At 43.6% G+C, this 17,527-nt stretch overlaps 1 protein-coding gene across 7 annotated transcripts in view; it reads right to left on the bottom strand.

Annotated features, from left to right (window-relative positions):
- The window catches only part of PLIN2 (perilipin 2), a 123,817-nt gene that overhangs the window by 75,085 nt on the left and 31,205 nt on the right, over window positions 1–17,527 (bottom strand). The window lies entirely within an intron of this gene.

Raw genomic sequence — 17,527 nt, 5'->3', positions numbered from 1 at the left:
TGGCCAAGATGGTGAAACCCTGTCTCTACTAAAAATATACAAAAAAAATTAGCCAGGCGTGGTGGTGGGCGCCTGTAGCCCCAGCTACTCGGGAGGCTGAGGCAGGAAAATTGCTTGAACCCAGGAGCCGGAGGTTGCAGTAAGCCTAGATCGCCCCACTGCACTCCAGCCTGGGCCACAGAGCGGGACTCCGTCTCAAAAAAAAAGAATTTTGGTGCGATGTAGTGCTTGTTAAAAACAGATTCTGGGCCAGGCGTGGTGGCTCACGCCTGTAATCCCAGCACTTTGGGAGGCTGAGGTGGGTGGATCATGAGGTCAGGAGTTCAAGGCCAGCCTGGCCAAGATGGTGAAACCCCATGTCTACTAAAAATACAAAAATTAGCTGGGTGTGGTGGCAGGTGCCGGTAATTCCAGCTATTCGGGAGGTTGAGGCAGATAATTGCTTGAACCCTGGAGGCGGAGGTTGCCGGTAAGCCAAGATTGCGCCATTGCACTCCAACCTGGGCAATAGAGGGAGACTTCATCTCAAAAAAAAAACACAGATTACAAGGTCCTTTAGGAGAGATGATGATACCTTAATCTAGATGATTCAAACGTAGGTAGCTCTCAGAACACACTTTGGAGAACAATGACTTAAATCCAGTGAAGAAAATCTCCAAGAAACTGTGACAATATGTGGTCTCTTGAAATCTAGAGATTGGCGCTGCGTGTGATGGCTCACCCCTATAATCCTAGCATTATGGGAGGCCAAGGCGGGTGGATCACTTGAGATCAGGAGTTGAGACCAGCCTGGCCAACATAGTGAAACCCCATTTCTACCAAAAATACAAAAATTAGCCAGGTGTGATGGCGCGTGCCTGTAATCCCAGCTACTTGGGAGGCTGAGGCAGGAGAATCGCTTGAACCCAGGAGTGGGAGGTTGCAGTGAGCTGAGATTGTGCCACTGCCCCTCAGTCTGCACTGAGCCAGACTCCGTCTCAGAAAGAAATCTAGAGATTGGCTACTGAATATTGACAGCTTTATCTTCCCAACTAGCAAAACGATCCCTGCTAGAAGAAACGGATTCGTTCTGGAAAAAGAGTATTCAGTAATCTCTAAAGCACAGAAACATTTTTTTCGTTCTTGCTATGCAAACAGATTGTTGGCCTTCTTCAGTGAGGCAGGCCAGGACAAAATCTCAGCAGGCCCTTTCACAGCATTTCTCCACAAATCAAATTAGGTCAAAGAGAAAGTTCAGAACAGTCTGAGGAAGGGGAAAAAAAAAAAAAAAGCCCTGAAATGTGTTATAAAACTGGTGGGCAGGGGACAGGGGAACATCCCACCTACTTCGTTTGCTCTGGTAAAGACTGGTGGCTTGTCACATGAACCCCAGGCCTTCCTGTTCTCGGCAGCTGCCTTCTGAGTCACTGTGGGCTGCAGGGGAGGGCCCCCTAACATCAGGGAACATAACAACCATATGACTCTTAGGTGAGGCAACTGCGCCAGGCCAATTCAAAAATTAAAGAGCGACTACATTGCCGATTTTCATTTATTTTAAGAACTTCTTTACTCCGTTTTTGTCTACAACTGCAAATTAGCAGAGACAAAAAACAAACTAGTAAGTGGAATTCACATCTGGTAAGTGAGAACTGGTGCCAGTCTTATTAGTCACCAAGATCACTTAAGGGTGGAGTGCACTAGCAGGATAAAACATTAAACCAAAAGCAATACTTCCTTGTAACAGCTGGAGTTTCCTAAGAAATTTTTAAAATAAACCTAGAATGCCTAGCGGGCAAAATACTATAGTTAGAAAAGTCAACCTTTACTTTTCTCTTTCGATTGTCGTCAACTGTTGTATAATTTTTTTTTTTTTTTTGAGACAGAGTCTTGCTCTGTCGTCCCAGCTGGAGTGCAGTTCACTGCAACCTTCGCCTCCTGGGTTCAAGTGATTCTCCTGCCTCAGCCTCCCGAGTAGCTGGGAATACAGGAGTATGCCACCACGCTCGGCTAATTTTTTTTCTTTTTTGATATTTTTAATAGAGACAGGGTTTCTCCATGTTGGCTAGGCTGGTCTCGAACTCATGAACTTGGATCATCCACCTGCCTTGGCCTCCCAAAGTGCTGTGATTACAGGCGTGAGCCACCGCGCCTGGCCTGTTGCAGAATGTTATTGGGTATATTATATTATACTATGTGAATTAAGAATTCTCTATTAAACAGTTTTAAGTTGTAAGAAAGCCACCCTAAGTTTAAAACTTTCAGTCTTTTAAAACTGAGGCATTCAAGAACTACTCCAAGTAAGGGAAACAACACTGAGGTGTGATTCATTTGAACTTGAGTCCCGGTTCCTTAACCCAATGCCTGGATGCTAGAGATGTTCAATAAAGACTTAATGACTGCATAACCAACTTATTAGCTGTAGAATAGTTATAATAATTAACTTCCTTGAGCCTTTGTTTTCTCTTCTGTGATCAGGGAAGAAACCTCTTCTGTCTACCTCAGAGAATTTTTGTAAGGATCAAATAAAATAATGTGTGTTTAAGTTCTGATTTCTTTTTTTTTTCTTTTTTTTTTTTGAGACGGAGTTTCGCTCTTGTGGCCCAGGCTGGAGTGCAATGTGGTGTGATCTCTGCTCACTGCAACCTCTGCCTCTGGGGTTCAAGCGATTCTCCTGCCTCAGTCTCCCGAGTAGCTGGGGTTACAAGTGTCCACCAACATGCCCAGCTAATTTTTGTATTTTTAGTAGAGATAGGGTTCCACCATATTGGCCAGGCTAGTCTTGAACTCCTGACCTCAGGTGATACGCCTGCCTCGGCCTCCCAAAGTGCTGGGATTACATATACAATCTTTTTTTTAAAAAAAATTATTTTTATTTATTTATTTATTTATTCATTTATTTTTTGAGACAGAGTCTCGCTATGTCACCCAGGCTGGAGTACAGTGGGGCAGTCGGCTCACTGCAACCTCCGCCTCCCCAGTTCAAGCGATTCTTGTGCCTCAGCCTCCCAAGTAGCTGGGATTACAGATGTGCACCACCACACCAACTAATTTTTGTCTTTTTAGTAGAGACGGGGTTTTGCTATGTTGGCCAGGCTGCTCTCGAACTCCTGGCCTCATGTGATCCACCCGCCTCAGCCTCCCAAAGTGCTGGGATTACAGGTGTGAGCCACTGCACATGGCCAATACAACCTCTTTTTTGATTAGAGCTTTGAAATTGGGGTAGGTTTACTGAAAATAGAACTGTACCAGAGAATTGCATCTGAAATATACAAAGCTCACCTGGATATCTCAATAGCATGGCAATAACCACCCTATAACCTTTTTAAAAATAAATCTGAGTGGAAGTGATGCTGAAATCTCTCCTTAAGGTCCTCTTTCTCAATCAACTATAATTCAGCAAACATTAAACTTCAGTTACCCGGAAAAAGATTAGGTAATAAATGTGTTAATCATAGACTGGATCGTAATCAGCACCGTCACCTAAAGAATACTCACACCTTAAGTAATCCAAAAGAAAACTAAGAAGCAAAAATCCAGGGTTTCTTTCTCTATAACCAAAATAGAAGAATGTCCATAGTCATTACTGAGCATTAACCATTTGAAGATCTCCTTCCTTTTAACCTCAAGACATTATAATATCTCTTCCTTACTGTCAAGAGACCTAGAGTTCTGTCCTGGCTCTGTGCCTGTAGTCATAAGTTGATCTTATCCTTAAAAACATAAAAATCTTTGTCTTTATTTTGGCCGAGCATGGTGATATATGACTGTAATCCCAGCACTTTGGGAGGCTAAGGCAGGTGGATCATTTGAGGCCAGGAGTTGAGGGCAGATCGCTTGAGACCAACCTGGCCAATGTCGTGAAACCCTGTATCTACTAAAAATACAAAAATTAGCCAAGTGTGGTGACACACATCTGTAATCCCAGCTACTTGGGAGGCTGAGGCACGAGAATCGCTTGAACCCAGAAGTCAGAAGTTGCAATGAGCCCAGATTGCGCCACTGCACTCTAGCCTGGGTGACAAGGAGTGAGACTCTGTCTCAAAAATAAAATAAATAAATAAATAAAATCCTTGTCTTTATTTTGAAACCAGAACAACAAAGGACACAGTGTGATCTTTGCAAAATCACAGAATCTTGAGCTGAAAGAACCTTAAAGTTTATCTTGCTAAGTAGTTACTTTTTTAAGGACAATTTTTATTTTTATTTTTATTTTTTTTCAGAGATGGGGCTCAAGCTGGTCTCAAACTCCTGGCCTCAAATGATGCTCCCACTGTGGCCTCCCAAAATGCTGCGATTACAGGCATGAGCCACTATGCCCAGCTCAGAACTATTTTATTCAAACAAAAATTTAAGAAGAGGAAAGCTAAACAGCTTTGGTTGAAGAAAGGTAGGTTATTTGGTGGCTGTCTGCTGGCCTCCCAGCCCCTCTCTGCTGTCCTTCAGGGAAGCCCTAGGACTCCACAGTACAACTTGAACCACTGACTTAGTCTAACCTTCTCATTCATTTCATGGATTGTTAAAACTGAGATCCAGAGATATTTAGGGACTTTCTGAGCTAATGTAAATAGCAAATTCAGGACTGTTTAGTTGTATCCATTCTCATAACAAACATTTATGGAATGATTTACTGCTGTGTTTCACGTGCATCATCTCATTCATACTTTTTCTTTTTTTTTTTTTTTTAACACAGGTTCTTGTTCTGCGGCCCAGTCTGAAGTGCAGAGGTGCGATCGTGGCTCCTGAAATCTCTGCCTCCCAGGCTCAAGCGATCCTCCCACCTCGGCCTCCCAAGTACCTGGGACTACAGGCACACGCTGTCACAGCTACTTTTTGTATTTTTTGCAGAGACGGGGTTTCGCCATATTGCCCAGGCTGGTCTCAAACTCCTAGGCTCTAGCAATCCTCCTGCCTTGGCCTCCCAAAGTGTTAGGATTACACGCGTAAGCCACTGTACAGGGCCTTTTTTTTTTTCTTTTTAGAGACAGGGTCTCACTCTGTTACCAGGCTAGAGTGCATTGGTTTGTTTGTCACTGATTTGTCACTGATTTGTTTGTTTGTTTCTGAGATAGAGTCTCACTTTGTCACCCAGGCTGGAGTGCAGTGGCACAATCTCAGCTAACTGCAACCTCTGCCTCCTGGGTTCAAGCAATTCTCCTGCCTCAGTCTCCCGAATAGCTAGGTTTACAGGCATGAGCCACCATGCCTGGCTAATTTTTGTATTTTTAGTAGAGATAGGGGTTTCACCATGTTGGCCAGGCTGGTCTCGAACTGCTGACCTCAAGTGATCTGCCCACCTCAGCCTCCCAAAATGCTAGGATTACAGGCGTGAGCCACCACACCTGGCCCACAGCTCACTGTTGATACAGGAACTAGAAAGAAATTACTTAGGCCGATAGTGAGGGTTCTTACCAAGTAGCTCCTAAATCATTTCTTTTCTAACAAAGAGCAGCCTGAAAAATTGAGCTGCAGACATAAATAAGCAAGCTGGAAGCTTGCACAGGTAAATGCCAACAGCTGCGCCAATAGGAAAAGGCTACCTGGGGGTGAGGCATGTTCAACCTGGAGGCTCCATTTTCCCTTTTCTTTGTCAACCATGTGTACAGTAAAGAAACAGGCAACATGGCTCCGGCCAGGTAGAGGACCATCTGCATAATAAAAGATTCGGGTGGGGTAGCCAGCTTCTTTGTGTGCTATGTAAATGGCACACCTGGTTCATCCAATCTCTCGGGCACTATGTAACTCAGACACTGCCTCCTCAAGCTCGTCTATAAAACCCCTTGCGTTTCACCATGAGACCAAAAGTCCCACTCAGGAGCTCCTCTCTCTGTAAGAGACAGAGGTATTCCCTTTTCTCTTCCTTTTGCCTATTAAACCAATGCTCTTAAATTCACTTCTTATGTGTCTGCGTTCTTGATTCCCTTGGCATGAGACAAGAAACCTCTGATATTTATCCCAGATGACAACACTGCTTCTCTGTGACTTCAAACTCCTGGGCTCAAATGATCCACCCGCCTCAGCCTCCTGAGTACCTAGGTCTTCATGCACCACCATGCCCTGCTAATTTTTAACCTTTTTTTTTTATAGAGACTGGGTCTTGGTATGTTCCCTAGGCTGGTCTCAAACTCTTGGGCTCAATTGTTTCTCCTGCCTTGGCCTCCCAAAGTGCTGGAATTACAAATGTGAACCACTGTGCCCAGGCTTTTATTATCCATTCCTTACAACAACCCTTAAAGGTATAGGAACTGCTGAGATCAATTTGATAAGAAAAGTAAGAAGATACGTAAATTGCCCAAGGTCACCCAGTCAGTTGTCTTCAGTTGCTTTATCTATAAGAAGGATCTGGACAAGATAATTTCTGAAGTGCATGCTATTGTGCACCGCTAAAATTCTATGGCCATAATTGCAAGTTGTGAGACTGGTTCTTACAACTAAAAGTAATTGTTACCTTTAGAATCAATTATGCATTTCTGAGGCGCTTAACTATTTAAGGCTTACAGAGGGACATTTCAAGATGTTTCGTCAGAAACTTGAAAAATGAGTGCCAAAATCTAAAAAAAGAAAAAAGAGAGTGAAGATGCAATCGTTTCAATTAACCAATCAGGGGAGTCTAATAACCTCTACCTGTGAGCAAGTAATACCACGAATCCATTGTTGGTTGATGCAATAAATGGTGTTGCAGGGGATTAGAACATCCTACCCCACCCCAAATATGTCACTTTCAAATAGGATTATTTTGAGCTGAAGACAATTGAGAAATAGCTGATGCAGAAGAAGCTCCTGGGGCTCACACCTGTAATCCCAGCACTTTGGGAGGCTGAGGTCGGAGGATTGCTTGAGTCCAGGAGTTTGAGACCAGCCTGGGCATCATAGTGAGACTCTGTCTCTACAAAAAATATTAAAAATTAGCCTGGCGTGGTGGTACATGCCTATAGTCCCAGCTACTGAGGAGGGTGAGGTGGGAGGACTGCTTGAGCCCAGAAGGTTGAGAGTGCAGTGAGCCGTGATTGTGTCCATGCACTCCAACCTGGACAACAGAGCAAGACCCTGTCTCCAATTAAAAAAAAAAATGCTCTTGGGCTTCTTTCCCCTGTCTGGCTAAGAACAGGATATAAATTGTAAGGGTGTCTCCCTTCCCCTCCATGAAAAGGAGAACAACTCAATCATTCCTGACTCTTAGTCCAGACTCTTATCAGGACAGGGATCAGACAAAGCACTGAGAGAGGAATCTACATAAAAAATTTACTAAGATAACCTTTGGCCGGGTGCTGTGGCTCAGGCCTGTAATCCCAGCACTTTGGGAGGCCAAGGTGGGTGGATCACTTGAGGGCAGGAGTTCAAGACCAACCTGGCCAACATGGTGAAATCTCATCTCTCTTTTTTTTTTTTTTTTTTTTGAGATGAGGTCTCACTTTGTCACCCAGGCTGGAGTGCAGTGACATGATCTCAACTCACTGCAACCTCTGCCTCCCAGGCTCAAGCAATACTCCCGCCTCAGCCTCTTTGAGTAGCTGGGACCACAGGCATGCGTCACCATGCCCAGCTAATTGTTTTGTATTTTTGGTAGAGATGGGGTTTCTCCATGTTGCTCAGGTCGGTCTCGAACTTCTGAGCTCAAGGGATCTGCTCACCTCTGCCTCCCAAAGTGCTAGGATTACAGGCGTGAGCCATTGTGCCTGGCCTGAAACCCCATGTCTACTAAAAATACAATAAAATAAAAATACCTGGGTATGGTGGCAGGTGTCTATAATCCCAGCTATTCGGGAGGCCGAGGCAAGATAATCGCTTGAACCTGGGAGGTGGAGGTTGCAGTGGGCCGAGATGGAGCCACTGCACTCCAACCTGGGCGATGGAGCGAGACCCTGCCTCAAAAGAAATAAAATAACCTTTATCTTCCAGTGGTTTCTCCCCCACATATTTACCTCCCCACAGTTTGCTGCCCCTAAAAGCTGTAACCCTTTCTCTTGTCACTTCTCTTCAAATATATTGTTCCATGTTAAGATGCTATATAAGCCCCGGATTTTAACCACCCCTTTGAGTTACTCATTACTGAGTTTCTCCTGTGTGTATGTGTGCTGTACATGTTTAAAAACTCTGTTTTTCTCTTTTTAATCTATCTTTTATCAGTTTGATTCCCAGGACTCCAGCTGGAGAACCTAGGAGGGTGGAAGAAAAAGGTTTGTGTGTGTTTTTCCATCCCCCACAGTGATGGTGGTACATTATTTTGGTTTTGATCTCTGTGGTCAGGGAACAATTAAGTAAGTGATGAGAAGAGGTAGGAAAAAAAGACTTCCTTTGCGAAGATTATTTAGCAGTAGAAGTAACAAAAAGATGAGTTGCAAAAAGTAAGTGGAGCTTAAGAACAGGCAAGTGGTAACAACAGCAGGTAATGACTGAGACAACGTGATAATGATAAATTTAGAGAAATTTCTTATTATGTAAATAGATCCATTAGCAATAAGCAAAATTTTATTTTTTGATCAACTTGACTAAAAAGATAACTTTTGGCCCAGGTGCCGTGGCTCACACCTGTAATCCCAGCACTTTGTGAGGCCAAGGTGGGCGGATCACCTGAGATCAGGAGTTTGAGACCAGCCTGGCCAACATAGTGAAACCCTGTCTCTACTAAAAATACAAAATTAGCTGGGCTTGGTGACACATGCCTGTAGTCCCAGCTACTCGGGAGGCTGAGGCAGGAGAATTGCTTGAACCCTGGAGGCAGAGGTTGCAGTGAGCCGAGATTGTGCCACTGCACTCCAGCCTGTGCATCAGAGCGAGACTCTGTCTCAAAATAAATAAAAAGATAACTTTTTACATGAAAAACAAAATTTATTACCTAATAATTCTGGAGCCATTGCGATGACCTTGCAAAGAAGAGAATAGTGTTTTTATTAAGATAACCAGTTCTTGAACTTTGACCAGTGTATTATACATAGAAAAGATTTCATCTGACGTCAAAGTAGTAGGACTCTTTAATCGCCCTATTTTATTATTTCAAATAACATTTAAACTCAAGGATAATTCACTACTTCCCTTGGTTTGAATTTTCTGCATACAGAGTTAGATTTCTTATCTCTCTGTATATACATGCCAACCTAAAGAATGTCGGTTTTTTTCACTCAAAGAGGAAAATGACTATGATTTTAAAAATTGACATTATAATTCTGTTCTGCCTCTGAGTTTTTCCTCCCAGCCTTGTCCCTTCCCCCATTCACAATGTATCCTTTGCTCCAGTAATACCCAATTTCCTGTTGTTCCCCAATACATTCTGTCCTATCTCTGCAACTTGGCACATGCTGTTCCCTCTAACTTCCCTTCTTACTCTTCCCCACCCTACATACCTGGCTAACTCCTATTTACCCTTCAAGGCTCAGCTCAATTAAGTATCACTTTCTCTTGGAGATCTTTACTACTATAAAACTGTAATCAATATTTTTTCTTCTTTGTACATATATTTGCACACATTCCTGATTGTGCCCTTAGTGGAAATGATTAGAAGTGGACTTCCTGTGACAGAAATTCTCTTAAAATAGTCATGAGTGATAAAATGTTTGTAAAATCAAGCAGTTCCTGACTTGCAAATGACAGCACAAACAAGCAGCCCCCTGTGCTTCACTATTCTTGCTCCTGGGCCCTTCTGCTGCTGATATACCTGCTTCCCTTTCATAAATGCCCCAGCTATTATTTCTGGAGGAGCTTTTAAAGGTCTGGCCCAGCTCCTCTTCTTGTGCAAGAAGTCTCCTCTGTCTCTGTTGCCCTGGAGCTGTCCACCTGCCTTACCCACATCCTACCTCTCATGGCAGACAGGGGCTCCAGGCTATGGAATGTAAGATGAAAAGGAGAGAAGTTATCATTTGAGCCCGGGAGGCGGAGGTTGCAGTGAGCCAAGATAGCGCCATTGCACTCCAGCCTGGGCGACAGATGAGACTACGTTTCAAAAATAAATAAATAAATAAATAAAAAGGAGAGGAGTGGTTAGATTTCAGAGACTAAACAAACATACTTTCAAGGCTTAGAAAAAGTTTTACGTGACTTATGAATTTGCTAAGTATTGGTAGGGCAGCCTAGGAACTGCAATCTCAACTCACCATTACATTTCAACTTCCTTCAGTCTCTTTGGGAAAAGGTATTTATTCATGTATTCCTAAAAGTGACCAATATGTCTTAGCTTGTTTGGGACTTTTCTGGTTTTAGCATAGAAAGCACTGAGCTGATATCGCACCACTGCATTCCAGCCTGGGTGACATAGCAAGACTCTATCTCAAAAGAACAAAACAAAACAAAACAAAACAAAACATAAGTTCCAATTTCAAATCATCTCTTTGTGACTGTATGTGACTGTATGCTTTCGGAAAAATCCAGATCACCTCTTGAATGTTTTGCTGCTTAGAAATTTCTCCTGCCAGATGCCCTAAATCATCTCTCTCAAGTTCAAAGTTCCACAGATTTCTAGGGCAGGGGCAAAATGCCACCAGTCTCCTTGCTAAAGCATAGCAAAGTGACCTTTGCTCCAGTTCTCAAAAAGTTCCTCATCTCCATCTGAGGTCACCTCAGCCTGGACTTTATTGTCCATATCACTATCAGCATGTTGGTCAAAACCATTCAACAAGTCTCTAGTAAGCTCCAAACTTTCCCACATCTTCCTGTCTTCTTCTGAGCCCTCCAAGCTGTTCCAACCTCTGCTTATTACCCAGTTCCAAAGTCACTTCCACATTTTCAGGTTATCTTTACAGCAGTACCTCACTCTGTTAGTACCAATTCTCTGTATTAGTCCATTCTCATACTGCTATAAAGAACTGCCTGAGACTGGGTAATTTATGAAGGAAAGAGGTTTAGTTGACTCACAGTTATGCATGGCTGGGGAGGCCGTATGAAATTTACAATCATGGTGGAAAGAGAAGGCGAAGCAAGCACCTTCCTCGCAAGACGGCAGGAGAGAGTGAGGGCAGGGAAAACTGCCACTTTTAAACCATCAGATCTCATGAGAACTCCCTCGCTATTATGAGAACAGCATAGGGGAAACCACCCCCATGATCCAATCACCTCCCACCAGGTCCCTCCCACAACACATGGGAATTACGGTTCAAAATGAGATTTGGGTAGAGACACAAAACCAAACCGTATCAATCCCCAATCCTCTTCTCATCCTATGTGATCTGCCCTGGACAATCTTATTAAGTTTCCATAACTTCAACTCTCATCTGAATACTGAAGATTCCCAAATGTAGCCCAGCTTTTTCTTCTGACCTCTGTTCTCTATTTCCACCCTCAGCTGGAACATCTCTACTAGGATATGCATTGGCATTGTAGACATAGCTAAAACACCATCACTAACATCATACTTAATGGTGAAAGACTGAATGCTTTTCCTCTAACATCAGCAATAAGACAAGCATGTCCACTTTGCCACTGCCATTCAACGGTGCACTGGAGGTTCCAGTGAGGGCTATTAGGCAAGAAAATAAATAAATACAAGGTCTCCAGATTGGAAAATAAGAAGTAACACAATCTCTACTTGCAGGTTGTATGATGTTGTATAGAGAAAATTTTCAGGAGGCTGAGGTAGGACAACTGCTTGAACCCAGGAGGCAGAAGTTGCAGTGAGCCGAGATCACGCCACTGCACTCCAGCCTGGGTGACAGATGGAGACTCCATTTCAAGAAAAAAAACAAAATTCTCTTTCCTCAAAGGTGGTTTATAAATAACAGAGGAGATAAAGTCGGTCTTTCCAGCTGGGCACAGTGGCTCACGCCGGTAATCCCAGCACTTTGGGAGGCCGAGGTGGGCGGATCACGAGGTCAGGTGATCGAGACCATCCTGGCTAACATGGTGAAACTCCATCTCTACTAAAAATACAAAAAATTAGCCAGGCGTGGTGGCGGGTGCCTGTAGTCCCAGCTACTCGGGAGGCTGAGGCAGGAGAATGGCATGAACCTGGGAGGCGGAGCTTGCAGTGAGCCGAGACCGCACTACTGCACTCCAGCCTGGGCGACAGAGCAAGACTCCATCTCAAAAAAAAACAAAGCAATTTCATTTACAATAGCATCAAAAAATAAAATACAGGCCAGACATGGTGGCTCTCACCTGTAATCCTGACACTTTGGAGGCTGAGGTGGGAGGATCATTTGAGGCCAGGAGTTCAAGACCAATCTAGTTAATATAGTGAGAGCCCCATCTCCACAAAAATTATTTTTAAACATTTGCTGGTTGGGCTGGGTGCGGTGGCTCATGTCTGTAATCCCAGCACTTTGGGATGCCGAGGTGGGCAGATCACCTGAGGTCAAGAGTTTGAGACCAGCCTGGCCAATGCGGCAAAACACTGTCTCTACTAAAAATACAAAAATTAGCCAGGCGTGGTGGCAGGTGCCTGTAATCCCAGGTACTTGGGAGGCTGAGGCAGGAGAAACACTTGAACCCGGGAGGCAGAGATTGCAGTGAGCCAAGATCATGCCATTGCACTCCAGCTTAGGCGACAGAGAGAGACTCCATTTGAAAAAAAAAAAATTTGCTGGGTGAGGCCTGGTGCAGTGGTTCACACCTGTAATCCCAACACTTTGGGAGGCTGAGGTGGGTGGATCACCTGAGGTCAGGAGTTCAAGACCAGCTTGGTCAACATGGTGAAAACCCATCTCTACTAAAAATACAAAAATTAGCCAGGCATGGTGGTGGGCACCTGTAATCCCAGCTACTCAGGAGGCTGAGGCAGGAGAATCACTTGAACCCAGGAGGCGGAGATTGCAGTGAGCCAAAATCGAGCCACTGCACTCCAGCCTGGACAACAGAGCCAGATTCCATCTCAAAAAAAAAAAAGTGCTGGGTGTTGTGGCATGCAGCTGTTTAGTTTAGCTACTCAGGAAGTTGAGGTGGGAAGAGCACTTGAGTCCAGGAAGTTGAGGCTGCAGTGAGCTATAACTGCACCATTGAAGTCCAGCCTGGGTGACAGAGTGAGACCTCGTCTCAAAAAAATAAATTAAAAACAAAAATACAGCTGCCCGTGGTGGCTCATGCCTGTAATCCCAGCACTTTGGGAGGCTGAGGTAGGCAGATCACCTGAGGTCAGGAGTTTGAGACCAGTCTGGTCAACATGGTTAAACCTCTTCTTTACTAAAAATATAAAAATTAGCAGGGTGTGGTAGCATGCACCTGTAGTTCCAGCTACTTGGGAGGCTGAGGAAGGAGAATCGCTTGAACTCTGGGAGGCGGAGGTTGCAGTGAGCCGAGATCACACCACTGCACTCTAGCCTAGGTGACAGAGCAAGACTCTGTCTCAAATAAATAAATAAAATACAAAGAAATACATTTAACAAAAGAATTGCATAATGTGTACTCTGAAAACTACAAACATTACTGAAATAAATTTTAAAAGATCTAAATCCATGGAAAGACATCCTATGTTCATGGATTGGAAGACTTAATATTGTTAAGATGGCAGTACTCCCCAAACTGATCTACACATTTAACACAACTCCTCTCCAAATCCCAGCTGTCTTCTTTGCAGAAATCAATAAGCTGATTCTGAATAGTTTGGAAATGCAAAGGACTAAGAATCACCAATACAATCAGGAAGAGGAAGAATAAAATTGGAGGACACATACATTCTGACTTCTTATTTATTTATGAGCCAGGGTCTCGCTCTGTCCCCCAGGCTGGAGTGCAATGGTGCAATCACAGTTTTACTGCAGCCTCAAACTACTGGGCTCAAGTGATCCTCCCACCTCAGCCTCCTAAGTAGTTGGGACTATAGACTCTCACCATGACTGGCTTTTTTTTTTTTTTTTTTTGAGACAGGGTCTTGTTCTGTCACCCAGACTGGAGTGCAGTGATGAGATCAGGGTTCACTGAAGCCTTGACCTTCCAGGCTCAAGCCATCTTCCTACCTCAGCCTCCCAAGTAACTGGGACTACAGGTACATGCCACTATACCCAACTAATTTTTTGTTTGTTTGTTTGTTTGAGACAGTTTCACTCTTTGGCCCAGGCTGAAGTGAAGTGTTGCGATCTCAGCTCACTGCACCTCCACTCCCTGGGTTCAAGTGATTCTCTTGCCTCAGCCTCCTGAGTAGCTGGGATTATAGGTGCTCACCACTATGCCCAGCTAATTTTTGTATTTTTAGTAGAGACAGGGTTTTGCCATATTGGCTAGGCTGGTCTCGAACTCCTGACCTCAGGTGATCCACCTGCCTCGGCCTCCCAAAGTGCTAGGATTATAGGCGTGAATCACCGTACCAGGCTTCAACTAATTTTTTAAATTTTGTATATATTGGGTCTTGCTATGTGGCCAGGGCTGATCTCAAACTCCTGGGCTCAAGCTATCCTCCAACCTAGGCTTACCAAAGTGCTGGGATTACAGGGATGAGCCACCATGCCCAGCCTGCATTCTGATTTCTGAGTAAAGAAAAATAACTCAGAGCAGTCTGGGACGTTGAGATGCAAAATTTATTGAGGCCAGAGAGACTTGAGTATGTCAAGCTCCCCCACCCACCCAACATACACTTCCAGGGGGTAATTGTTTAAAGGGATTTGGGGCCGGGCACGGTGGCTGACACCTGTAATCTCAACACTTTGGGAGGCAGAGGCAGGAGGACTGGTTGAGCCCAGGAGTTCCAGACCAGCCTGGGCAACATAGAGAGAACCCATCTCTACAAAAAATTAAAAAAACAATTAGCTAGGTGTGGTGGTGCACACCCAGATACTTACAGGACTGAGGTGAGAGGACTGCTTGAGCCTGGGAGGTGGGGGCTGCAGTGATCAGTGATTGCACCAGTACGGTCCAGCCTAAGCAAGAGTGAGACCCTATCTTAAACAAAACCAAAAGCAAAAACAAGCCAGGCGTGGTGGCTCATGCCTGTAATCTCAGCACTTTGGGAGGCCAAGGCAGGTGGATCCTCTGAGCCCAGGAGTTCAAGACCTAGGTAACATGGCAAAACCCTTTCTCTATAAAATAAAATAAAATAGAATTTAATTAAATTAAAAAGAAAAGTCAATGTATAGCCAATTAATAGTTTATGTTATTTTACGGTAAATTCTTGGTAAACAACTTAGGAACTACCTCTTCTTTTTTTCTTTAAAAATTCACTTGTAGGCTGGGCATGGTGGCTCATGCCTGTAATCCCAGCACTTTGGGAGGCCGAGGCAGGCAAATCACGAGGTCAGGAGATTGAGACCATCCTGGCTAACACAGTGAAACCCCGTCTCTACTAAAAATACAAAAAAATTAGCCAGGCGTGGTGGCGGGTGCCTGTAGTCCCAGCTACTTGGGAGGCTGAGGCAAGAGAATGGTGTGAACCCGGGACGCGGAGCTTGCAGTGAGCCAAGATCGCGCCACTGGACTCCAGCCTGGGTGACAGAGCAAGACTCCTTCTCAAAAAAAAAAAAAAAAAAAAAAATTCACTTGTGACTGCTGCTGATCACAGCATATATTCAAGGCAACTTAATTAAAGGTCCCAGGTTGCAGTCCTCAAACTTGACCCATATAAACTATCTTTTCAACAAATAATGCTGAAACAAATGGATGCCACATGAAAAAAAAAATGAAATTGGAATCCTAGTTCACTTCATATACAAAAATTAACTCCAGGCTAGGCATAGTGGCTTTGTCCTGTAATCCTAGCACTTTGGGAGGCTGAGGAGGGAAGATCGCTTGAGCCCAGGAGTTCAAGACCGGCCTGAACAATATAGTGAGACTTCGTCCCTACTAAAAATAAAAAAATTACCTGGGCACGGTGGTGTGTGTTTGTAGTTCCAGTTACTCAGGAGCCTAAGATGGAAGGATCACTTGAGTCCAGCAAGCTGATCATGCCACTGCACTCCAGCCTGGGCAACAGAGCAAGACCCTGTCACACACACACACACACACAAATACCCTGTCTCTTAAAAAATTGTAAAAATTAGCCATGTGTGGTGGCGAGCATCTGTAGTCCTAGCTATTCAGGAGGCTGAGACAGGAGGGTTGCTTGAGCCTAAGAGTTTTGGAAATTGCAGTGAGCCAACTGCCATGATTGTGCCATTGCACTGAAGCCTGGGCAATTGAGCAAGACCCTATCTAAAAAAAAACCCAAATAAATAAAATCAAGATGGACCATACACCCAAATGTAAGAGCGAAAACTATTAGAGTTTTAAAAGAAAACTTATGTGTACATATTCAGGAGCTTTCATTAGACAATGGTTTCTGAGATATGACACCAAAAGCACAAACAACAAAAGAACAAATGAATATATTTGTCGAAAGACAAAATTACAACACATTTAGTTTAAAAATCTTAATTGTTATTTATTTGTGATTCTAAACTCAGGCAATATATCATTCTATAAAACAGAATGAGTCTTCCAATGAACAAAGCAGAAGAGATTGCTTTTATAAACAGGCAGAGAGGACTTCCTTATCATGCCAGAGATAGCTTTTATCGACAGGCAGAGGGGAGTTCCTTATCATGCCAGCTAAAACTGGCCTGTTTGAGGATTTGGCTATTCTCTCTCTCTCTCTCCTGATTTCTCAGAAGGTCAGATAAAGATCTTAGTTTTGACTTAGTGACATGACATGCAATTTCAGCATAAGTAACTCCATTTTGGTGGGGTCTGTTAGGCCTAGGGCAGGAACTCAGTCCAACTCAATGGCCTCCTATAAATTTTATTCTACATATTGAACATCACTGAAATATAAAACTTTTTGCTTCCAAGGACACCATCAAGAAAATGAAAAGCCAAATCACAGAATGGGAGAAAATATATGCAAATCATATATCTAATAAGGCTGTTCTTTTTATAGTGTAGATACATAAATGGTGAGGATATGGAAAAATTTGAACTCTTGTACATTGCTAGAAGAAATGCAGGATGGTACAGCCTCTGTGGAAAACTATTTGGTGGTTCCTTCAGAAGTTAAACACAGAATTAACATATGACCCAGAAATTCTACTCCTAGGTATATATCCAAAAGAATTAAAAACAAGTACTCAAATTCTGTTCTTCGAGACAGAGTCTTGCTCTGTTGCCTAGGCTGGAATGCAATGGTGCAATCTCAGCTCACTGCAACCTCCACCTCCTGGGTTCAAACGATTCTTCTGCCTCAGCCTCCCGAGTAGCTAAGATTACAGGCAGCTGCCTCCTTGCCCAGCTAGTTTTTGTATTTTTAGTAGAGATGGGGTTTCACCATGTTGGCCAGGCTGGTCTCCAACTCCTGAGCTCAAGTGATCCGCCCACCTTAGCCTCCCAAAGTGCTAGGATTACAGGCTTGAGCCACCCTGCCTGGCCAAATTCTTATACATCATTGATCATAGCAGTATCATTTATAATGGCCAAAAGGTGGAAAACACTCAAATTTCCATCAAATAATGAATGAATAAACACAACGTGGTATAGCCATACAATGAGTTACTATCCAGGCATAAAAAGAATGAGTACTGATACATGCTACAACATGGATGAAACTTGAAAACATTACACATGTGAAAGAAGCCAGACACAAAAGGCCACATATTGTATGATTTCATTTAAATAAAATATCCAGTATAAGCAATCTATAGATATAAGAAGGAGACTAGTGATTGCCAGG

The sequence above is a fragment of the Pongo pygmaeus genome, chromosome 13 (assembly GCF_028885625.2).
Source record: "Pongo pygmaeus isolate AG05252 chromosome 13, NHGRI_mPonPyg2-v2.0_pri, whole genome shotgun sequence".
Classification (NCBI taxonomy): domain Eukaryota; kingdom Metazoa; phylum Chordata; class Mammalia; order Primates; family Hominidae; genus Pongo; species Pongo pygmaeus.
Note: the sequence above shows the minus strand (reverse complement) of the source record. Positions and strands in the feature narration are given on the sequence as shown.